Raw genomic sequence first — 26,075 nt, 5'->3', positions numbered from 1 at the left:
AGGAGCTTACTTGGGATTCTCCCTCTCCCTCTCCCTCTGCCCCTCCCTTGCTTGTGTGTGTGCTTGTTTGTGTGTGTGGGCACCTGGGTGGATCAGTCAGTTAATCATCCGACTTCAGCTCAGGTCATGATCTCATGGTTTGTGAGTTCAGTCCCCACATCAGGCTCTAAGGTGACAGTTCAGAGCCTGGAGCCTACTTCACATTCTGTGCCTCCCTCTCTCTCTCTGCCTCTCCCCTGCTGGCGCTCTGTCTCTCTGTCTCTCTCAAAAATAAATAAACATTAAAAATTTTTTTTAAAGTGGTATCTTGCCATTTCTTTATTTTATTTTATTTTATTTTATTTCAATATATGAAGTTTATTGTCAAATTGGTTTCCATACAACACCCAGTGCTCATCCCAAAAGGTGCCCTCCTCTATACCCATCACCCACCCTCCTCTCCCTCCCACCCCCCATCAACCCTCAGTTTGTTCTCAGTTTTTAAGAGTCTCTTATGCTTTGTCTCTCTCCCACTCTAACCTCTTTTTTTTTCTTCCCCTCCCCCATGGGTTTCTGTTAAGTTTCTCAGGATCCACATAAGAGTGAAACCATATGGTATCTGTCTTTCTCTGTATGGCTTATTTCACTTAGCATAACACTCTCCAGTTCCATCCATGTTGCTACCAAGGGCCATATTTCATTCTTTCTCATTGCCATGTAGTACTCCATTGTGTATATAAACCACAATTTTTTAATCCATTCATCAGTTGATGGACATTTAGGCTCTTTCCCTAATTTGTCTTGCCATTTCAACAATGTGGATGGAATTAGAGTGTATTAATGCTAAGCAAAGTAAGTCAGTGAGAGAAAGACAAGTACCATATGATTTCACTCATATGTGGAATTTAAGAAATGAAACAGATGAACATAGGGGAGAGAAAACAAAGGGGAGGGAGGCAAAACAGACTCTTAACTATAGAGAACAGACTGAAGGTTTCTGGAGGGGAGGTGGGGAGGGGATGGGCTAAATGGGTGATGGGTGTTAAGGAGGGCACTTTTTATGATGAGCACTGAGTGTTATAGGTAAGTGATGAATAACTAAATTTTACCCCTGAAACTATTATTACACTAAATATTAACTAAATAGAATTTAAATTTTTAAATGTTTAATTTGAGAGACAGACAGAGACAGAGACAGAATGTGAGCAGGGGAGGTACAGAGAGAGAGGGAGACACAGAATCCAAGGCAGGCTCCAGGTCCTGAGCTGTCAGCACAGAGCGCCATGCAGGACTCGAACCCACAAACTGTGAGATCATTACCTAAGCCAAAGTCAGACACTTAACTAACGAGCTACCCAGATGCCCCTAGAATTTATACAAAAACTTGAAACATTTAAAAAATGGGTCAAATATCTGAATAGGCATTTATTCTAAGAAGATATACAGATGCCTAATATGCATATGAAAAGATGCTCAACATTATTAACCTTAGAAAAATACACACTAAATCCATAGTGAGATACCATCACACTCACTATTATGGTAATGATATTAATAATAATAAGGATAGATAACAAAGATGTAGTTAGGGAAATTGGAACCCTTAAACATTGCTTGTAGGGATGTAAAATGGTGCAGCCACTTTCAAAAACCATCTTTTAATTCCTCAAAGGTTAAACATAGGTCTACCATACATCCAGAAATTCCATTCCTAGGGAAAATACCAAGATATGAAAATGTATGTTCACTCAAAAACTGAATACAAATACTCATAACAGCATTATTTATAGTAGACAAAAAGTAGAAACAGCCCACATGTCCATGAACTGATGAATGGATAAATAAAATTGGGTATATTCATACAATAGAATATTATTCAGCAATATAAAGGAATGAAGTACTTATACATGTTACAACATAGATATGCCTTGAAAACATTATGCTAAATGAATGAAGCCACTCACAAAATACCACTATTGTATATGGCATGCTCTTCATAGGCAAACCTATAGGGACAGGAAGTAGATTCATTGTGGCCAAACTTTGGGGGTTTGGAAGGAAATGGGAAGTGACTATTAGCAGGTACAAAATTTATTTTTGGAGGGGTGAGGATATTCTAAAAATAATTGTGTTTATGGTTTCACAAACCTGTGAATATAGTAAAAAAAATTAAACACACTTTGAAATGGGTGAATAATATGCTATATTAATCATATGTCAATAAAGGTATTATGTTAAAAAATTTCCCAGTGTTATCTTTCTTCATTCCATACCAACATTCATTCTACCCAGGGAGTTTATTTATATATTTTTTTTATTTTTTATTTTTTAGAGAGAGAGACAAAGTGTGAGTGGGGGAGGGGCAGAGAGAGAGGTTGACACAGAAGCTGAAGCAGGCTCCAGCCTCCCAGCTGTCAGCACAGAGTCCACTGTGAGGCTCAAACTCACTGACTGGAGATCATGACCTGAGCCAAAGTTGGACACTTAACCAACTGAGCCACCCACACGCCCCTACTCAGGGACTTTAAAAGCCATGATTTTACAAATAAAAATTTGTGATCTGTCAAGTGTGTTTCATGTACTTTTATTTTTGTCTTTGGCTGTGATTTTTTTTTCTTTTTCTCCTCTTTCTTTCTTTCTTTTGTTCTCCTCTTTCTTTCTTCCTTCCTTCTTTTCTTTTCTTTTTCTTTCTTTCGAGAATGAGTGGGGCAGAGGGAGAAAGAGACAGAATTTTTTTTTTTTTTTAATTTTTTTTTCAATGTTTATTTATTTTTGGGACAGGGAGAGACAGAGCATGAACGGGGGAGGGGCAGAGAGAGAGGGAGACACAGAATCGGAAACAGGCTCCAGGCTCTGAGCCATCAGCCCAGAGCCCGACGCGGGGCTCGAACTCACGGACCGCGAGATCGTGACCTGGCTGAAGTCGGACGCTTAACCGACTGCGCCACCCAGGCGCCCCTAAAGAGAGAGAATCTTAAGCAGGCTCCATGCTTACCCCGGAGCCCAACACAGGGCTCAATCCCACAACCCTGGGATCACGACTGAGCCAAAATCAAGAGTTGGACGTCTAAACAACTGAGCCACCCAAGACGCCCCATGTAAACTTTTCAGTTGTATGCTAAACATGAAACTCTTCCTAACTTCTTTGTGTCCATAACTTATTATTTAAAATATTATTGTATTAGTACAATTATATTAACTATTGCCTATGAAAGTGGTAAAATTAAGAGCTTAAATATTTTCTAGAACCATCATTAAAATTCTTATTGGAAAATGAAAAGTAATGAGAAAAATATAGTTTGGCACACTCAAAAATTAAAGTTTTATAGAATCTATAAATTGGTGTGAAAGAAACATCTTGAAACTGAAATAGCAATGTTATGTCATAGAATCATATTATTTCACAGATAACTTCAGCTGTAATTTAGGTGCATCTACCAAGTATAAAAAAATACCATCCATATCTTTCAAATTGATTGACCTCCTGAAAGGAATCACAAAGAGGAGATTCTCAGAAGTGCAAATCTTTCGATTTCCTTCTTTAAATAATGTCTTTGTTATCCCTTAGTATGTCATTATATCTGAAGAATGTAGTTCTTGCTCAGGTATGTCAAGCTGCATCATTTGGAATTGCAAATCCATCAATGCTGTCTAATTTTATTTTATTAAAAAAAAATTTTTTAATGTTTATTCATTTTTGAGAGACAGAGAGAGACAGAGTATGAGTGGGGAAGGGACAGAGGAAGGGAGACACAGAATCCGAAGCAGGCTCCAGGCTCTGAGCTGTCAGCACAGAGCCTGATATCAATGCTGTCTAATTTTAAATAGGTTTTTTTGAAAATTGAAAAAAGATGTTTATTTATTTTTGAGAAAGAGAGACAGAGCATGAGTAGGGGAGGGGCAGAGAGCAAGGGAGACACATAATCTGAAGCAGGATCCAAGCTCTGAGCTGTCAGCACAGAGCCCTATGTGTGGCTCCAATCCGTGAACTGCAAGATCATGACCTGAGCCAAAGACAGATGCTTAACCGACTAAGCCACCCAAGCGCCCCATGATTTTTATGATTTTTTTTTAAACAAGGAAATGTCACCTGAATGATACAGCTCAAAGTTGTTTCAAATTTTTCAGTGTGTTGGACCTGTTCAGAATCCAAAACAAGACACTAATAAGACTTTAGCCATTTGTCTACTACCAGAAGGAATAAATAACAACTTATTTGAAGGAAGGAGTAGAATTAGCAAAAATGAGTAATCAATCAATCAATCAATCAATCAGTCAATCAATAAAACATACTGTGCTAGCAAACATACCATCCTTGTTCAGAATGCTAGAGGGGCACCTGGGTGTCTCAGTCAGTTAAGTGTTGGATTGGCTCAAGTCATGATCTCATGGTTCATGAGTTCGAGCCCCAGGTAGGGCTCTGTGCTGACAGCTCAGAGCCTAGAGCCTGCTTCAGATTCTGTGTCTCCCTCTTTCTGCTCCTCCCCTGCTTGCCCTCTGTTTGTCTCTCTCTCTGCCCTTCCTGTGCTTGCACTCCATCTCTCTGTCTCTGAAAAATAAACATTTAAGATATTTTAAAAAATTCCAGATCTTTGGTAGTCTGGAGTTTGATATATCCCTTTTATAGGATACTATTTTTCTTTAGCATGAAAGTCTGACACTGCCAAGTTGTTGAGTGAGTACTAATTTTCCCAAGTGGGGTGGGTTGAACATATCACGAATGGTAATCTGAATTCCTAGATACCATTGCCCCATTGCTTTACAATGTGCTTATTGATCATTGGTACCTAGGTAGCTACTGGATTGCTTGTTTGTTGTTACCAGGTAGCAGATTTCAGATATATCAGTAACAATATGTGTGTCCCTGTTTACATTGATGTTCAAAATCTAGTCACCCTTGGCTGTTTGAAAACAAAATTCAGAGTTTTTAATTCATCTGGGAAGAATCCTAAATTGCAAAATGTAATTTGGACATTTGTTGCTCCTTTATCCTAGGATGACTGAGGTATTATCTAGGTGTTGTTATCTCTGTTTCCTTTCAGGTATATTTATATGCAAGCAGTTCTAGGCTGCTAGCATATTAGAATCCGTCCCACCATCAGTGAAGGTGGTGTTATCTCATCTCAGGCCTCCTAGGAGTACACAAACTCTCACATGTATGCAGCTATTCCAGCTTAGCCTGAGGAAAGATAATTTTATTTCACTGAGGTTAAGATTATTTTATAAGGATTTTTTTAATGAAATGAAGTAAAAAAGTCAGTGACACTTAATAACTTATAAGGTTAATCAAGCTATAGACTGGGGCTAGGGAAGGAGATAGGCAAACACCAAAGTTTATACAAACTTTGTTAATATAACAAAGTTAATCTTCCATCACTATTTCTTTTAGCTCCTGCCTGGAAAGGGCTCAGGAATTCATGTCCTTGAGATAAGGCTGTGAAAAGAAGCACATTTAATAAGACAGAGAGACTTGGGTTTGAATTCCAGCTCTGCCTTTAATGGTTTCTCATTGTCATTTCATATAACGTCTCCAAGCTCAATTTCCTCCTCTAATCCTAGTTACTAGCCAGTGTGGTAGTGAGGATGAAATGGGACAACCCAGGTTTAGCACACAGAAAATATAGAAAGTGCTCTACAGCGTGTTCATTCCTTTTGTCTTCCTCTACAGTCTCCAAGACATCCTCTGACTTCACTTTTTCCTCCATGCACAAAAACGGAGACAGAAACAGGATTTCACCCTTGCTATGGAAAGAGGGTCCAGGGGAGCATTTACAAAGCAAACGTGAGGGCTGTGGTTGAAGAACAGTCCCTTTCTTGGCTCCCACTCACAGTAGTTTCTTCTTACTCTTCTCAAAGTAAAGTTTTAGCTGAGTCATAGTGAGCTATTTCTCTGCTCAGGTTTATACAGTACATATTTGTATTGGAGGTAGAGGGATGTGCCTGATTCACTGTGCTCTGAAACATTCTGATTAGTAAGTAAGGTGCACAGCCGTTTTGTTGTGTTGTCTTATATTCTCTTTCTGCTTTTCCTTAATTGGAAAGATCACGTGTGCCTACACTAAGAATGTACACATATACACATGTATAGATGCCAATTTAGTTTAATTAAACACATAGAAACTGACATAAACTGTTGTAAATGATCATGATTGTGCACACTGTTTTGTGTCCATCAGAGGCTGGCTTAAACCGATTTAGAATTTTCTGTGGACTTTAATGCCATTCCATTGCTGATGCACTGCCATCCATCTCCTCCCTTTGTAATGATTGCCCTACGGCTCCCTGAAAAACTAACACTCTAGCCCTCCTTCCCTTTGACATCTTTCTGTAACACTTGCTGGCTCTTTCTACTCTTGGTCCCTGAATGTAGACATCCTATTACAAAGTTTTAGCATATTTTCTTCTAAAAAACCTCACCTTCTAAATCTCTCATGACTTTCCCAGTTATTTGAGTCTTAAGTTATACCCATATTCCTAATTGTTATACCTATACCCCTGACTGCTTGCAGGGCATTTCACATTCTTCAAATATAAAACCAAGCTCATCTTATAGCAGTGCCCTCCTCATTTCTAGTCTCTATTTCTCTCCTGTAACACACACTCAGAAAAATGTCTGGGTTTTTTCTTTTCTTTCTTTTCTTTTCTTTTCTTTTCTTTTCTTTTCTTTTCTTTTCTTTTCTTTTCTTTTTTCTTTTCTTTTCTCTTCTCTTCTCTTCTCTTCTCTTCTCTTCTCTTCTCTTCTCTTTTCTTTTCTTTTCTTTTCTTTTCTTTTCTTTTCTTTTCAACAGCACTAGTCAGTAACTAAAAACCTTGGAAGTTTATGTTAGAGTGATTCTATCTGTCATATCCAATTTTTGAATCTTAGTTCAAATACCTTCCCAGGATTAAAAGTTTACTACCTGATTTTTTTTAACATTTATTTATTTTTGAGACAGAGAGAGACAGAGCATGAATGGGGGAGGGTCAGAGAGAGGGAGACACAGAATCCGAAACAGGCTTCAGGCTCTGAGCTGTCAGCACAGAGCCCGACGCGGGGCTCGAACTCACGGACCACGAGATCATGACATGAGCCGAAGTCGGCCGCCCAACCAACTGAGCCACCCAGGCGCCCCTACTACCTGAATTTTTAAGGCTAAATTACCATATTTTACCTCTTCTTAGACATTCTGTTCATTCTTATCTATTTAGCAATTAGCCCACAGAACTCATTCAGTTTTTTAAGCATATATTGTTTAATATTGTCATACTTTTTACGTACCTGTTCTCTAAAACTGGAGAACCCTAAATTCTTGCATGGCATTGTTAATGATCTAATGCACCAAGATTCCTCAAATCTGGTGGCATCCTGGTTCCAGAACAGGGCATTTACTACTGCTTCTCACAGATAGAAGATATAAACCACCTTTCTTTACTTTTTGAGTTGGACTGGTCTTAAAGAGTAATTAATTAAATAATAAATCTCATTGATACTATGTGATCTGGTGACTAAATTTAGTGTGGTAGCTACTTTAGTTAGATATTTTATGTATTTTATATTCTAGTAAATTTTAAGTATTTGCTCATATTTTATATATCTTACATGTTAATCAATAAGAATTGAATATTATACCTAGTTTATCATATTTATCTCACATGGTTTGTCTTTTTGACATGTCTAACAGAGAAATGGTCCTGTAACTTGAGATAAAAGTGTCAAAGCAATGTTTTGCCAGTTTGTCTGTTCGAGAGTTGGATTTTTGCTCAATTCTTAATGAGGACTTAACATAACTTGCTTCTTTTTTTTGTCGCTAGCATTTTTCTCAATGCCTGACATACAATAGGAACTCAATCAAAATTTGTTGAATAGATGAGCAAATGAATGAAGAAACTCAAATTCAATTCAGATATTCAGAGAAAGCCTAACTGATAATCTTCAACAAATTACTTTAACAGTCTGGTAATTTTCCCACTTGTGGTTGAGTTTCTGGAGTTTATTTCAGTCAGAAAGAGAGAAATTATATTCACTTGAGAATAAATGAACCTTTCTCATCTATGTTAGTAGGAAATTTCACTGTCATTTGGTTCCCCAAAATGCCCAGGGGTAATGTCCCTAATATTTTAAGGATTGTGTTGTCTCATAACACTAGTCATTAAGATCAACTAGATAGCCTCTAAGTGGTAGATATCACACTAGCTTTTAAAGCTACAAGCAGTCATCTTTGTAGAGGAATTTTCTTCTAACCTGCAATGGTTTTCCTCACTGTTATTAATTCCAGTGCTGAGAATGACATCCGGCTGAGTTCTGAGCCACTGGTTGTACTGTCTGCAATATACTTTCTTAATTGTACAACTGAATTACAAAATTACAAAGTACATCTGATCAAGATAGCAATTATTTCAAGTGGTACTTGTATCTGTAGATTTCATTTTGTATATATCCCTAGTAACTGAAATATGTCAATTCAAATTTCACATATTCATGTCTGCATTAGTCACACTCATCTTTTTGCTCCAATTTATTAAACACCTATCTTAAAATATAAAACACAAGTGGGAAGAAATGAGGTACCATTTTACATATAACCATAGAATTAATTTCATTTCTTTTTTTTTTTTTTTTCTGGGACAGTAGCTTACTCTAAATTCTGTTTCCTTTCAAGTATTTTTTCCCCTTGTCCTCCACATGGAGCTGACTTGTGTCATTTTTATTCTCATCTAATATATACTTGTAATTATTGTCTCTCTCTGTAAGTGGCTGGGTTTTTTTTCAGTTTAGGATAATTTTTTTTTTTTGAGGTGGGTGCTTTTCCCCAGTAATCATAACTAAAGGGCTTCCAAATTTAAGATCTCTAATACTGTATTATTCTATTTCATCCATTCTTATGGGACCAAATTCATCTTTGTTGTCAATACAGGTGCCATTTTGTCAAGGGCCTACTGTTTGCCCTTTGATTTGTATGTACTATTTAATTTAATCTGAGGTATTATTATCTAATCTAATAGATGAGTAAAAGCAAGGCTCAGGAAAGCTATATAATTTGTCTTGGGTAAGGCAGCCAGATTCTCCCCAGGACTGATTCCAAAATCTCCTTCCTTTATACTATCCCAGAATCTCATAATGCTTACAGATATATGTAGTTGTTCTTAAATGTTTGACAAGACTTTTTGCCAAGTTTAATAAGTTTGACTTATTATTGCTATGTATTAATTCCTGTGAAAGATAAATATTTTAAATATATGTTCACTTTATTTAGTAGTTTCAATCTTTTTATGTGTTTGAAATATGGTGGCCATTACCTCTGAATAATTGGTGATGCAGAATGTCTGAGAAATGAACAGAATTAACTATCAAAATGTCATCAATAAATCCAGAACTTAGGAAATGGCATATATATATAATCAGCAGTCTAGTTCTTACCAGACGTGTCTCACAGACAAGGGAAACAAAAGCAAAATTGAACTATTGGGAACCAATCAAAATGAAATCTTCTTTCTGCACAGTGAAGTAAGCAATCAACAAAATGAAAAGGCAACCAATGGAATGGGAGAAAATACTTGCAAGTGACATAGCAGATAAAGGGTTAGTATCCAAAATCTACAAAGAACTTATCAAACTCAACACTCAAAGCACAATAATCCAGTGAAGAAATTGGCAAAAAACATGAGCAGACACTTTTCCAAAGAAGACAGTCAGATGGCTAACGGACAAATGAAAAGATGCTCAACATCACTTATCATCAGGGAAATACAAATCAAAACCACAATGAGATAAAGCCTCACACCTATCAGAATGGCTAAAATTAACAACTCATTTAACAACTCAGGAAACATCATGTAGGTGAGGATGCAGAGAAAGGGAAACACTTTTAAACTGCTGGTGGGAATGCAAACTGGTGCAGCCACTCTGGAAAGCAGTATGGAAGTTCCTCAAAAAATTAAAAATAAAACTGCCCTATGATACAGCAATTACACTACTAGGTATTTATCCAAGGGATATAGGAATGCTGTTTCAAAGGGGCACATGCACCCCAATGTTTATAGCAGCACTATCAACAATAGCCAAAGTATGGAAAGAGCCCAGATGTCCATTGACTGATGAATGGATAAAGGAAATGTGATATATCTGTATGTATATGTATATGTATATGTATATGTATATGTATATGTATATTATATGTATATTATATGTATATTATCTATATCTAATCTATAATGGAATATTACTCAGTGATCAAAAAGAATGAAATCTTGCATTTGCAATAATGTGGATGGAACTAGAGTGTATTATGCTAAACAAACTAAGTCAGTCTGAGAAAGATTAATAATACCATATGATTTCCCTCATATGTGGACATTAAGAATCAAAACAAGTGCACATAGGGGAAGTGAAGGAAAAATAAGATGAAAAGAGAGTGGGAGACAAACCATAAGAGACTCTTAAATACAGAGGACAAACTAAGGGTTTCTGACAGGGATGGGCTAAATGGGTGATGGGCATTAGGGAGGGTACTTGTGGGGATGAGCACTGGGTGTTATATGTAAGTGATGAATCACCAAATTCTACTTCTGAAATCATTATTACACTGTATGTTAACTAACTTGTATTTAAATAAAATTTAAAAAAAGAAAAAGAATTAAAAATTTAAAAAGGCCAAAAATGTTATTTGGAGCATGAATCAGTCATTGGATAGAAGACTTGTTATTAGGTCCTCATAAAGGGTAGCAACCGAAAGGATCTTTGCAAATATAATCTTGGAGAATTATAGATGCTATATAGACTTATCACACCAAAAAAGATCCTCAAAGCTCATACATGCCATCTTGCCTTCTGAAAGAACACACCTTACCTCAAATGTAAACTGGGAATTTTATTGTCTTCTAAAGTTAATCAGCACATGACTGGGAGGGACACTTCTGGCAGATGAATAAACAAATTCTTGATAGTATGTTTTGGTTAGGAGCATCCAAGTACCATTTAGTAATCTTGACCAAAAAAAAAAACAAAAAAACAAAACAAAACAAAAAAACAAAAAAACAAATGAAGTCAAATATAATTGTCATAGTACAAGTGAAGATTCTAATTATTTATAGTATGTTTTGGCCCATCAGGATTCTTGAAGATTCTGTTGCTGGTGAGAAAGTATCTGAACTGATTCTGTGCTGTTACTCAGTGAGTAAATATAAAGCAATTATTTTTAGTCCAAGTGAGATTGACTTGTACGATGTGGTCATGAATCTTTCTTAAGATAAAGAACCCTACTAACTTTCACACTTTTGTCTGGAAGCTCAGTTGAGCTCTATAGATCCCTTTTCAGACTTAGTAAGCTGATGAAACCTTACGCTTCTGTGAATGAAAATGACAAGACTGATGTGTTTGAAAGAAAGTTGTCAGAGCATAAAGATGTGTGTGTGTGTGTGTGTGTGTGTGTGTGTGTGTGTGTGTGTGTGTGTGTGTAGGTATATATGTGTGTATGTGTGCATGTAATATGTCCTCTTCTTTAAAAAATGTCAGGAAATATTAGTCATTTTTCAGTATATGCAAGAACAAAAAAAAATCCTGGCTGAAAGGAATAGTTTTCTTTTTTTTCCAGAAAGTTAAAGCAAGTGTCTGAAAACTGAACCTGTAATAGAATTGCTTTCTCCAACAGAATTATAGCATAATTACTGAGGGGACTTAAGATATTTTATACTGTTCTATTAGAACTTTCTCATATTTTTTATCCTTTAGAAGATTTTGCTAGAATGAATTTAGAACAGAGGTCACAGTCCACACATCTGCTAAATAAGTACAAAAGTAATAATACTAAATAGAAAATGCTTGCAACAACATTCCACACAATAATGCAGTGCTACCCTTAATCCTGACTTTAGTTATGGTAACTCATCACCTAACCCATCCAAGTTTCAATTAAATAAAGAATTCAGTAATGTATACCATAAAACTACCTACTCCCATGAGAAAGTGTTTATTTTTAGAATCTTTTGGATCTTTATATTCCCTAATCTTTTTAGTAGAAGCAAACTGAATAAACATACCTATCCCATCTAAGAATTTGTAGTTGAATAGAAGCATGCTTAGAAATAAAATGCACTTGATTATATATCTCAAGTAAAATGTACTTCAAAGAGCCCTTTGCCATCTACCAAAGGAAATGCCATTATAAGGAATGAATTATATTTAAGTGAAAGTTTTCAGGAAAAATTTAAAATACTAAAGATGAAAAATTAAATAAACCTGTATTTCAACACTCAGTTTCTTCTCTGAAAAATCAATCTGTTTGCTGTCCCATATGTCTAATTGGACTGATTTGGTTTAGACTATTTATGGTGGTAATTTTAAACTTAAGTGTGGGTAAAAGTCTGTATCAATATCTGTTATGCCAGAAAATTTATGACTGAAACTTGTGGAGATTATATAACTTTGGGCTGTCATTTTCTGTTTTTGGAAATTCTAGATCTCCTTTGATTTGTAGTTACTACAACTGTGTGACATAAATCCCAATTGCCAAACAGGTTAATAGTAAAACTTATTCTCAAATTCTAAAAGGTTTCAGTTCATTAACTATTTAATAATAGAGACATCTCTCATCTATGTTCCCACATCTAGTGTTCAACTTATATTGTTTTGCCAATTTGTATGTAGTAAGGAGTAGGTTGAGATTACTTTCAAGTTATATGTAAAGTAAGAAAAACATTCTACCATTCTAACGCAACTTTTGTACTATTAAAACTACATGTAACTATTGCTTATGTCTTCACATTTGTCCATATAACTGTTTATTTTCTTATGATACTATTTTTATGAAATATCATAAATAAATTGTATATTCAGTTTATAAGGGATAGTAAATAACATCTGAAGTGTCACTACTTACCTTCAGTATCACTGCAACCATTGGTGATGCCCCACCTTTCATTCTAGAAATAGTTACAGTGCTCATATTTCTGATTATCTTCCCTTGTATTTTATAATTTTACTTACATGGATGTATTATGTATTTACAAATTTAGAAAGGTATATTTCTTTATACAGTGATCTTCTTGATCTCTAGTTATGCTTTCTTTGGTAAAGTTTATCTTTAAGGTTTTTATATAGCTATACCAGCTTAAGTTTGCTCTAGGAATTTTCCTTTGTATATTTACTTTTTCCCCCCCATCTCTCTGTTCTTGTTTTAAGTATACCTCCGGTGTATGGCCTGTGATTGAATTTTGTTCTAATAAGATCTTTGTGATATTATTTTAATTTGGAAATTTTATTGTATTTACTTTGACTACCAATATACTTGGATTTGTTCTACTATCCTACTTTGTTCTATTTCTTTTTTCTCTTCCTTCCTTCCTCCCTTCCTTTTTCTTTTCTTTCTTTCTTTCTTTCTTTCTTTCTTTCTTTCTTTCTTTCTCTCTCTCTCTCTCTCTCTCTCTTTCTTTCTTTCTTTCTTTCCCAGGTTTTCCAATATTCACCCCCCCCCCCACTGTCTTGCCTTCTTTTGGATTGATTTTGAATTGTGTTTCACTTTCCCTTTTGTTCCTCTAATGCTTTGGAGGTTGTGTAGTTAATTTCTATTCTTTTAGTGGTTACTTTTGAAATTTCAACAGGTTTACTTAACTTAGCATTAGAAATGGTTAATCTGGGGCGCCTGGGTGGCGCAGTCGGTTAAGCGGTTAAGCGTCCGACTTCAGCCAGGTCACGATCTCGCGGTCCCTGAATTCGAGCCCCGCGTCAGGCTCTGGGCTGATGGCTCGGAGCCTGGAGCCTGTTTCCGATTCTGTGTCTCCCTCTCTCTCTGCCCCTCGCCTGTTCATGCTCTGTCTCTCTCTGTCCCAAAAATAAATAAACGTTGAAAAAAAAAAAAGAAAGAAATGGTTAATCTACATTTATAAAATAAGTTTCCCTAATTAAGATTTTGGAATCAGGGGATAGAGTGATTTCATAGCTTTAAAAATATACTGCTAGGGGCGCCTGGGTGGCGCAGTCGGTTAAGCGTCCGACTTCAGCCAGGTCACGATCTCGCGGTCCGTGAGTTCGAGCCCCGCGTTGGGCTCTGGGCTGATGGCTCAGAGCCTGGAGCCTGTTTCTGATTCTGTGTCTCCCTCTCTCTCTGCCCCTCCCCCGTTCATGCTCTGTCTCTCTCTGTCCCAAAAATAAATAAACGTTGAAAAAAAAATTAAAAAAAAATATATTTTAAAAATATACTGCTAAATTGTCATTCAAAAAGTTGTATGAATGTATTTTGCCACTGGCAATCCATAAATGTGCATTTTCACATTTGTGGCAAATGTTGAATATTGTGATTATTTATGTATTTATTTTTATGCTAATTCACTTGTGTGATGTTACTCTTCATTGTTGATATTTTTTATACATTGCCAAATATCTTGATCAGTGAGTTCATTTTTCCAATTTAGCATTTAATTACCAAATTTTATGTGCTCACTATAAAATGAATCATTTATTTGAGGCTGGTATTTTTTAGTGTCTATGCAATAGTCTTGAGTTTGTTGGTTAATTTATCTTGAAAGTTTTCTACATCATCATGATGATACTTTTATCATGGCATCTACTATTTAAGCATGCATTTGTTTATCTATCTTTCTCTCCCCCCAGACTGGGGCAATATTATATTCAAGTATCTACTTATATTACCTAACAGGATGTTCATGAGGGTAATCCTAAATGTCAGATAGTGGTCTTTTTTTTTTTTTTTTTTCTGAGCTGCCAACACTGTTTTTGAGTGCTATAAATCATTCCAGATTATTATTATATTTCAAATAATGGCTCCAAAGAGGACAAAAGTGAATGTGTTTAGTCAATTTGCCCTATTTAACTAGAAGTTGACTTCAATTTAAGTGTTTTATTCTATTACATGTTACTTTATTGAATGAATTTGAAGTGAAGATGGAGGAACATGGCTCATATTCCTCCTATTCCCTGATTTTTCCTACAATATGATAGTTTCTTCATAAATGTTAATTTCCATTAAATGATATCATTTATAAAAGGAGTTCATGCCAAATAGCAGCTACTATTCTAAATATTAGGAATTAAAATTTAATTAAGATATTGTTTTATGTCTCTTTTATAGTTGATTCTGGAAATGCCTATTTCCATTTAGTTATTTCCTTGATTTATTAGGATATGACTATATAATATTACTGGGGTGGGTCCACTTTTGATATTTACTTATTTATTTATATTTGTAAATAACTATTTCTTCTTTCTATCTTTTTTATCTTATTTTAGTTTAGTTTTATTGAGGATTCATTGACATATAAAATTGTAAAATATGTAAAGTATACATCATGGTGATTTTTTATATGTATACATTGTGAAAAAATTCCCCCCAAGTAGTTAGTGAACACATCCATTGCATCACATATTTATCTTTTTGGGTGAGAACATTTAAGTTCTGTTTAACAAATTTAATTTATAAGATACAGTGTCATCAACTGTACTCACCATGTTTTACATTAGATTCACAGACCTCATTCATCTTATAGCTGAAAGTTTTACTATTTTGCCAACTTCTCCCTATTTTCCCCACAACTCCACCTTCTGAAAACAACCACTTTTGTGCTGTTTCTATGAATGTGGCTTTTCTTTTTTAAGATTCCACATATAAGTAATGCCATATAGTATTTGTCTTGTATTTGTCTTTCTCTGTTTGTCTTATTTCAATTGGTATAAGGTCCATTCATGTTGTTGCAAATGGCAGTATTGCCTTCTTTCTCACAGTTGAATAATATTTAGTAGTGTGTGTGTGTGTGTGTGTGTGTGTATCACATCATCTTTATCCGTTCATCTTTGACAGATACCTAGGTTATTTCCATATCTCAACTATTGTGAATGATGCTGTAAAGAACACAGGAGTACAGATATCTCTTTGAGAGTCTTGTTTTCATTTCCTTTGGATATATAGCCAGAAATAGGAATGATGAATCATATGGTAGTTTTAATTTTATTTTTTTGAGGAGGCTGCATACTGTTTTTCATAGTGGCTGCACCAATTTACATATCCATCAAAGTGCTCAAGGGCTCCCTTTTCCCCACATTCTTGCCAGCATTTGTTATCTCATCTTCTTGATGACAGCCATTCTAACAGGTGTGTGGTGATATCTCACTGTGCTTTTAACTTAATAGTTGTATTTAATAATATAGTAAGCATCCATGAAATCACCACTCCAAACAAAAACTACAATATTGGCAATAATCAACTTCTAAACACCTGGTTTTGCCCTCCTATCAACCCATTCCTTTGCCTCCTCTCACTCAAGGTAACCATCATCCTGAATCCTCTATTCTTTATTCTTTGTTTAAATGTTAGTTTTATTTCATCACTGTGTATTAATAAATGTGTGTGTGTGTGTGTGTGTGTATTTGGATGTTAAATTAAAAGGGCTCAGAGGCAGAATAAGGAACCAGATTGTCGAATCAAACTCAAACAAATCTAAAACTTATCAAGTACCAAACTTTACTAATAACTTCAACACTACAAGCAATCAAGTGGAATAGGAACAACAAGAAAAAAATCCAGTATATATAGCAGGACTCCCCAGTTCTTGTTTTCTGTTTTGGACACCCACTTTTTAGCTGAGAATAGCATATGAGGAGGAGTCTAATGAAGTTCAAGGCTCACCTCAAAGTCTATGTGATTTTCTCCAGAAAAGCAGGACTCATAAATCTATAGATTTATAGATTTATAGGTGTGTTTACATTAGACAATACCAAATCATGGGTATTCTATTCAAAGTATTACAAAGCTAAAGGTTCTTTTCCTAAAATACACTATTAGTTTATATGCCTGGGAATCCAGTATTATTTACAAGGAAATTATACTGGATCACCTGCCTTATTTCCCCAGGAGCATCCCTCCTCTCCCCATTGGTAATTGGGGAAAAAATATCTCATATCTGCGTTACCTCTTCACTGCATGTGATGAGAAAACAGCTATTTTGTGTTGCTGCCTAGACACTTTACGGTATGACAACTCTGCTCAGACTAAGTCTGGATATTTGGAAAAGGACCTGAGCTTGGGATTCCTAGCACAAGTTGGTGCTTGACTTTTCCCCTGGCACCTTTTAAAATAACCACTAAAATGTGAACCCGTGAAAAGTTAGTGACATCTGCCCCAACCACCTTACAAGTAAGAGGGGCTTGCTACCTTGCTATCTTCTACCCTGTCATTACCTGGGCTAGAGGACTGTCCCTTCCCTAGCCCATTGAGCCCTAATCTCCCCACCCCATTTTTGAGATTTGTAAGTAATAAATCTTTACTTACAAAGATTTATTGGCTTTATTTCATTTGTATGAATGTACTGAAACTGTGCCTTCAATCAGATCAACCTTGCAGTTTTTCCTTCCTCAAAATGGCAGTTTACATGCTGAGAGAGCTACCTACTGATTCTGTGTGAGTGCTTCCTCATTCAGTAGCTAAGAATCTGCATATTCTTAATTTAATACACAAGGTATAAGGCTACTGACACACTTCTCAGATGCTTTCTATAGTATATCCAGCTAAGCTGGACCAAAGAAGACATTTCCAGAGATGACAAGAGAACGAGGGACCCATCACTCTGTAGCTTCTAGGTGTATAAGTTGCTCCAAATGATACTTTCATGATGTATTATTCTTAGTGGTCAGTGTGTCGGTGTGCTATTGCACAACTTGATTACATTCATGCTGTCCATTTACAATGGAATAGTTACTTTTTGGGGCACCTGGGGTGCTCATTCGGTTGAGCGACCAACTTGGACTCAGGTCATGATCTCATGGTTTGTGAGTTCGAGCCCGCATCGGGCTCTGTGCTGACAGCTCAGAGCCTGGAGCCTCCTTCTTATTCTGTGTCTCCCTCTCTCTCTGCCCCTCCCCAACTCATGCTCTGTCTCTCTCTGTCTCAGAAATAAATAATCATTAAAAAATTAAAAAAAATGGAATAGTTACTTTTGTAAGAATTTAATTTTATTGGTTTACTGACTGCCTGGTGAAAATGAATACATAAATAATACAACTTTGAATATTACAAAAGGTAATAGTGTTTGATGTTCCAATGTAAATACAGAAGATGAATTTTTATGTGCTGGGATAAATAAATCTATAAGCATAAAGTAAAAGGAAAGTGAACATAGGAAAACCTTATGAATAACTGAAAACTGAAATTTATTAGCCTTCTAATCTTTTTGCTTTTACTCTTCAGTGTATTTATTGTCTAATATAAAATGCTATAAATTAGTGGTATGTATGTCTTTTTCAAATGTAGCAGAGTAACCTCTTTGGCAAAACAATCAAGCTTCCAAAAGCGAAGGAAATTAATTATTGGATAGGAAAGGCAGAGAAAAGATTAAAAATATAAATGCATGATTCCAAGGTATGCTCCTGAAGGCAAAAATATTGTCATAAGTTGCATAACTACTGAGAATCTTAAAATATGGAACATATGTTAATATTATGATAAAAATCAATCTTTTTTATAGATGATAATGCTGGAAATCACATATCAGTATATGATATAAAATATAAAAAGATGATTGCTATCATATATTTTACTTAAATTTGAATAGAACTGTTGACATGCTGAAAATGAATCAGCTCATTGCATCTGTTTATAGGAGTGATAATTGCTTGACTACTTTTTTCTTGTTTATCACTGAAAATCTATAATACAAGAAAAAGGTTTTCTCTTAATTGATCAGTTTAGTGAACCCTTGGGTAGTGAACTGTTGGGTGGACTAGAACAGCTACAATGGCATCAAACTCATAGAACTCCAGCTATATCTTCAGCAAGAATGGAGACTGATAGGCACATTTTTGAAAGATTAGAACTAAATGATAATTCACATGCCTTTATTTATGGAGAAAGCTCACAGTTATCAAGAGATCTCAATTCAGAGTTGAAGGAAATAGTGAAGAATGTAAATACTTTTCCATCACAGCTATTTTGTTTATTTTTTAAAGTTTACCTGTTTATTTTGAGACAGAGAGAGAGAGAGAGAGAGAGCGAGCACATGTATGCACAAAACAGGGAGGGACAGTAAGAGAAGGAGAGAGAGAATCCCAAACAGGCTCTGTGCTGGCAGCAGAGCTGGATGTGGGGCCTGATCCCACGAACTGAGATCATGACCTGAGCTGAAATCAAGAGTCGGTGCCCAGGCACCCCCATCACATCTATTTTAGTGTACGTATTTTTAAGTATGTTCTATGAACTCTGTATGAGCAGGTGACCAAGACTTTGTGACTTGAACCCACTGATTATATGGCAATAGGAATTGATTACAATGTGAGAATGTGATAAAAAATATCCCTAGAACTACTGGGAAGAAAAAGGTCTCCGCCCCCCTCCTTTCTGAGCCTATTTTGAGAGGCAAAAATCACAGACATTACCAGACCAAGAGTTGAGTTTGCATGAGAATGGAGCCAAAACAGAAATAGGTGTGAGATATGGAGAAGACTTGATCACTGCTTGAAGATATTGTTTGAACCAATGGATTTATTTATAGTTGAATCCACATTTACCAAAAATTTTTAGTTTTTATTCATTAGCCATTTGAATGTTGTATTTTGCTACTTGAAAAGGAAGGAAACTTTTTCTTCTTATTTATTTATTTTTAATTTAGTTTTTAAAATTTACATCCAAGTTAGTTAGCATACAGTGCAACAATGATTTCAGGGGTAGATTCCTTAATGCCCTTCACCCATTTAGCCCATCCCCCCTCCCACAACCCCTTCAGTAACCCTCTCTTCTCCATACTTAAGAGTCTCTTATGTTTTGTCCCCCTCTCTGTTTTTATTTTATGTTTCCATTCCCTTATGTTCATCTGTTCTGTGTCTTAAAGTCCTCTTATGAGTGAAGTCATATGATATTTGTCTTTCTCTGACTGACTAATTTCACTTAGCATAATACCCTCTAGTTCCATCCACGTGGTTGCAAAAAGTAAGATTTCATTCTTTTTGATTGTCAAGTAATACTCCATTGTATATATATACCACATCTTCTTTATCCATTCATTCATTGATGGACATTTGGGCTCTTTCCATACTTTGGCTATTGTTGATAGTGCTGCTATAAACATGGGGGTGCATGTGTCCCTTCGAAACAGCACACCTGTATCCCATGGATAAATGCCTAGAAGTGCAATTGCTGGGTCATAGGGTAGTTCTATTTTTAGTTTTTTGAGGAACCTCCATACTGTTTTCCAGGGTGGCTGCACCCGTTTGTATTCCCACCAGCAGTGCAAAAGAGATTCTGTTTCTCTGCATTTAGGCCAACATCTATTGTTGCCTGAGTTGTTAATGTTAGCCATTCTGACAGGTGTGAGGTGGTATCTTATTGTGGTTTTGATTTGTATTTCCCTGATGATGAGTGATGTTGAGCATTTTTTCACGTGTCTGTTAGCCATCTGGATGTCTTCTTTGGAAAAATGTCTGTTAATGTCTTCTGCCCATTTCTTCACTGGATTATTTGTTTTTTTGGATGTTGAGTTTGATAAGTTCTTTATACATTTTGGATACTAACCCTTTATCCGATATGTCATTTACAAATATGTTCTCTCATTCGTCGGTTGTCCTTTAGTTTTGCTGATTGTTTCCTTTGCTGTGCAGATGCTTTTTATTTTGATAAGTTCCCAATAGTTCATTTCTGTTTTTGTTTCTCTAGCCTCTGGAGACATGTGGGGTAAGAAGTTGCTGCGGCCAAGGTTGAAGAGGTTTTTGCCTGATTTCTCCTCGAGTATTTTAATGGCTTCCTGTCTTACATTTAGGTCTTTCATCCATTTTGGGTTTATTTTTGTGTATGGTGTAAGAAAGTGGCCCAGGTGCATTTTTCTGCACATCTCTGTCCAGTTTTCCTAGCACCATTTGCTGAAGAGACTGTCTTTATTCCATTGGATATTCTTTCCTGCTTTGTCAAAGATTAGTTGGCCATACATTTGCGGGTCCATTTCTGGGTTTTCTATTCTGTTACAATGATTTGAGTGTCTGTATTTGTCCCAGTACCATAGTGTCTTGATGATTACAGCTTTGTAGTACAGCTTGAAGTCTAGGACTGTGATGCCTCCTACTTTGGTTTTCTTTTTCAAGATTGCTTTGGCTATTTGGGGTCTTTTCTGGTTGCATACAAATTTTAGGATTGGATGTTCTAGCTCTGTGAAGAATCCTGGTGTTATTTTGATAGGTATTTCATTGATTTTGTAGACAGCTTAGGATAGGTATTGCACTGATAATGTAGATAGCTTTTTAACAATACTTGTTCTTCCTATTCTGGAGCAAGGAATATTTTTCCATTTTTTTGTGTCTTCTTCAATTTCTTTCATCAATAGTGTTCAGTGTGTAGATTTTTCACCTCTTTGGTTAGATTTATTTCTATATATTTTATGGTTTTCAGTTCAGTTGTAAATGGGATTGATTCCTGGATTTCTCTTTCTGTTGCTTCATTGTTGGTGTATAGGAATGCAACAGATTTCTGTGCATTGATTTTATATCCTGCTACTTTGCAGAATTCATGTATCAGTTCTTGCAGTTTTTTGATGGAATCTTTTGGGTTTTCTATATAGAGTGTCATATCATCTGCAAAGAGTAAATGTTTGACCTCCTCCTGGCCAATTTGGATGCCTTTTATTTCTTTGTGTTGTCTGATTGTTGAGGCTAAGACTTCCAATAGTATGTTGAATAACAGTGGTGAGAGTGGACTTCCCTGTCTTGTTCCTGACCTTAGGGGTAAAGCTCTCAGTTTTTCCCCATTGAGGATGATATTCACGTTGGGTCTTTTGTATATAGCTTTTATGATCTCTAGGTATGATACTTCTATCCCTACTTTCTTGAGTTTTTTTTTTTTTTTATCAAGAAAGGATGCTATGTTTTGTCAAATGCTTTCTCTGCATCTATTGAGAGGATCATGTGGTTCTTGTCATTTCTTTTATTGATGTGATGAATCACATTGATTATTTTCCAGATATTGAATCAGCCCTGCGTCCCAGGTGTAAATCCCACTTGGTTGAGGTGAATAATTATTTTTTAATGTATTGTTGGATCCAGTTGGCTAATATATTGTTGAGGATTTTTGCATCCATGTTCATCAGGGAAATTAGTCTATAGTTCTCCTTTGTAGTGGAGTCTCTGTCTGGTTTGGGAATCAAGCTAATGCTGTCTTCATAGCTTCATAGGTAGGTTTCAGAAGTTTTCCTTCCATTTCTATTTTTTAGGAGCAGCTTCAAAAGAATAGGTGTTAACTCTTCCTTAAATGTTTGGTCGAATTCTGCTGGAAAGCCATCTGTCCCTGGACTCTTGTTTTTTGGCAGATTTTTGATTACTAATTCGATTCCTTTACTGGCTGTGGGTCTGTTCAAATTATCTATTTCTTTCTGTTTAAGTTTTGGTAGTTTATATGTTTCTAGGAATTTGTCCATTTCTTCCAGGATGCCCATTTTATTAGTGTATATTGGTCATAATATTCTCTTATTATTGTTTTTATTTCTGCTGCATTGGTTGTGATCTCTCCTCTTTCATACTTGATTTTATTTTTTTGGTTCCTTTCCTTTGCCTTTTTGATCAAACTGGCTAGGGGCTTATCAATATTGTTAATTCTTTCAAAGAACCAGCTTCTGGCTTCATTGATCTGTTCTACTGGGTTTTTTGTTTTGGTTTATTTTGTTTTGTTTTTGTTTTTGGTTTTGATAGCATTGATTTCTGCTGTATTCTTTATTATTTCCTATCTTCTGCTGGTTTTGGGTTTATTTGCTGTCTTTTTCCAGCTCTTTAAGGTGTAAAGTTAGGTTGTGCATCTGAGACCTTTCTTCCTTGAAGACCTGGATTGCTATATACTTGCCTCTTATGACAACCTTTGCTGCGTCCCAGAGGTTTTGGGCTGTGGTGTTATCATTTTTATAGCTTCAATGTATTTTTTAAATTCCTCTTTGACTTCTTGGTTAGCCCATTCATTCTTTAGTAGGATGTTCTCTAGTTCTCTCCGAGTATTTGTTACCTTTCCAAATTTTTTCTTGTGGTTGATTTTGAGTTTCATAGCATTGTGGTCTGAAACATGCACAGTATGATCTCGATTTTTTGTACTTGTTGAGGGCTGATTTGTGTCCCAGTAAGTGATCTGTTGTGGAGAATGTTCCATGTGATCTGTTGTGGAGAATGTTCCATCCTCTGGGCTTTAGGATGAAATGTTCTGAATATATCTGTGAAGTCCATGTGGTCCAGTGTGTCATTCAAAGCCATTGTTCCTTGTGGATTTTCTGTTTAGATGATCTGTCCATTGTTGTAAGTGGGGTGTTGAAGTCCGTTACTGTGATGGTATTATTATCATCAATGACTTTATGTTTGTGATTAATTGATTTATATATTTGTGTGCTATCACATTTGAAGCAAAAATGTTTACAATTCCTAGGTCTTCTTGGTGGATAGACCTGTTAATTATGATATAATGCCCGTCTTCATCTCTTGTTAGTCTTTATTTTAAAGTCTAGATTGTCTGATATAAGTTTGGCTACTCTGGCTTTCTTTTGTTGACCGTTAGCATGATAGATGGTTCTCCATCACCTTACTTTCCATCTGAAGGTGTCTTTAGGTCTAAAGTGGTTCTTATAAACAACATATAGACACATCTTGTTTTCTTATCCATTCTGTTACCCTGTTTCTTTTGATTGGAGCATTTAGTGCATTGACGTTTAGAGTCAGTACTGAAAGGTAGAATTTATTGCCATTATGTTGTCTGTAGAGTTGAAATTTCTGGTGGTGTTCTCTGGTTCTTTCTAGTCTATTGCTTTTGGTCTTTTTTTTTTTTTCCGTCTTTTATCCTCTCAGAGAGTCCCCATTAAAATTCCTTACAGGGCTGGTTTAGTGGTCACAAACTCCTTTAATTTTTTTGGTCCAGAAGCTTTCAATCTCTCCTTTTATTTATTTTTTTTTTTAATTTTTTTTTAACATTTATTTATTTTTGAGACAGAGAGAGAGCATGAACGGGGGGAGGGCCAGAGAGAGAGGGAGACACAGAATCTGAAGCAGGCTCCAGGCTCTGAGCTGTCAGCACAGAGCCTGACGCGGGGCTCGAACTCACGGACCGTGAGATCGTGACCTGAGCAAAGTCGGACGCTCAACTGACTGAGCCACCCAGGCGCCCCCTCTCTCCTTTTCTTTTGAATGACAGTTTTGCTGGATAAAGAATTCTTGGCTGCATATTTTTCTGATTCAGCACATTGAATATATCCTGCCACTCCTTTCTGGCCTGCCAAGTTTCTGTGGATAGTTGTGCTACAAACCTGATCTGTCTTCCCTTGTAGGTTAAGGACTTTTTTCCCTTGCTGCTTTCATGATTCTCTCCTTGCCTGACTATTTTTTGAGTTTGACTATGATATGCCTTGTTAATGGTCGGTTTTTGTTGAATCCAGTGGGAGTGCTCTGTGCTTCCTGGATTTTGAGGTCTTTGTCTTTCCCAGGTTAGGAAAATTTTCCACTATGATTTGCTCACATAAGTCTTCTACCCCTTTGTCTCTCTTCATCTTCTGGGACCCCTATGATTCTGATGTTGTTCCGTTTTAAAGAGTCACTGATTTGTCTAAATCTTAAATAGTGCTCTTTTGCCTCAGTCTCCTTCTTTTTTTTCTGCTTCATTATTCTCCATATGTTTGTCCTCTGTATCACTGATTCTCTGTCCTGCCTCATCCATCCTTATTGCCGCAGCATCCATTTGAGATTGCAGCTCAGTGATAGCATTTTTTATTTCATCCTGACAGCTTTTACTTCTTTTGTCTCCACAGAAGGGGATTCTAATCTATTTTTGACCCCAACTAGTATTCTTATTATCATAATTCTAAATTCTGGTTCAGACATTTGCTTGTATCTGTGTTGATTAAGTCCCTGACTGTTGTTTCTTCCTGCTCTTTGTTTTGTGGTGAATCCCTTCATTTTTTCATTTTGTAGGAAGAAAAGGAATTAATAAGGTAAAAAAATTAAAATTAAAATATTAAAAACAACAGACACACACACACACACAAATCAAATAACTGATGCCTGTTTCTAGGTGTGTTTTGATCTGAGTGTTAAAAAGAGTTTGGTAAGTTAGAGAAAAAAAGAAAAAAAAAGAAGACGTTTGAAAATTTTAAAAAATGAATACAATGAAAAAGAATAAACTGAAATGATGGTAGTAAAATGGAATTTGAAAAATTTACAAAACATAAAAAATTTAGTAGAAAAAAATAAAGAAAAATATTTTTAATAAAAATTGAAAATAAAAATATTTTTTTTTCCTTTCTGCTTTGAAGAAAAAGAAACGGAAGGGAAAAAAGAAAAAGAAAATTGAATAGATGGACCAGCAATCAGACTGAAATACAATTGAAATTACATCCTTTTCCCCTAGAAATCAAACTCTGAAGCACTTTATAGTCCATAAACTAAGCAGGTGGAGAGACTTGTGGTGTTCCTGAAAATAGAGGTTGGCCTATTTGGGTGGGGCTTATTGTAATGGCCCCTTTCTCCACTAGATGGTGCTGCTTTGCTTACTGGGGTGGATTGTTGTGGTGCTTATAGGTATGTATGTGCATGCCCAAGAGGGGTGAAAATGGCATCAGCCAGCTACCCAGGCTCTAGTATTGGAGCTCTCTTCTCCCTGATCAGCAATTACCCATCCGTCTTTGTCTCCAGCTTCTGTCCACTCTTCCCTTTTACACTGGCTGTGACCAAGCTGTCATGTGCCAAGTGTCACTTCCCTCCTGAGTTTTATCTCCGATGCAGCTGTTTCCTGTCCTCTCACTTCTGAGGAACTGCGGCTTTTACCTGTTTTGACACTCTGCAGGAGGGTCTCACCAAGCAATAGCCAGATGCCGGCCTGCCCCCAGGAATATTCGTGATACCGTGCTCCTGCCGATGCCCAGAGACTGCAGCTGGGTGCCAGCCTGCCCTAGAAAAATTTCACGCAATCATGTAGCAGCAGCGTTTCAGGGACTGTGGAAAATGACAACACACATCTGTCACCAGGCTTCACCCTTAACTACCTTGTTGCAGCACCAGCGAATGTGTTTTTTTTTTCTGGGATCCACTGGGGCCTTTGCCTATGGGGTGGCTGCACAGCCTCTACCAAATGGCCTCCCAGCAGGGGAACCACTTCTCCCCATGTGGCCCAAGGACC

This window comes from Puma concolor, chromosome C2, assembly GCF_028749965.1.
Source record: "Puma concolor isolate L17-30 chromosome C2, mPumCon1.1.hap2, whole genome shotgun sequence".
Classification (NCBI taxonomy): domain Eukaryota; kingdom Metazoa; phylum Chordata; class Mammalia; order Carnivora; family Felidae; genus Puma; species Puma concolor.
The sequence above is the reverse complement of the archived record's forward strand: the minus strand, read 5'-3'. Positions refer to the sequence as shown.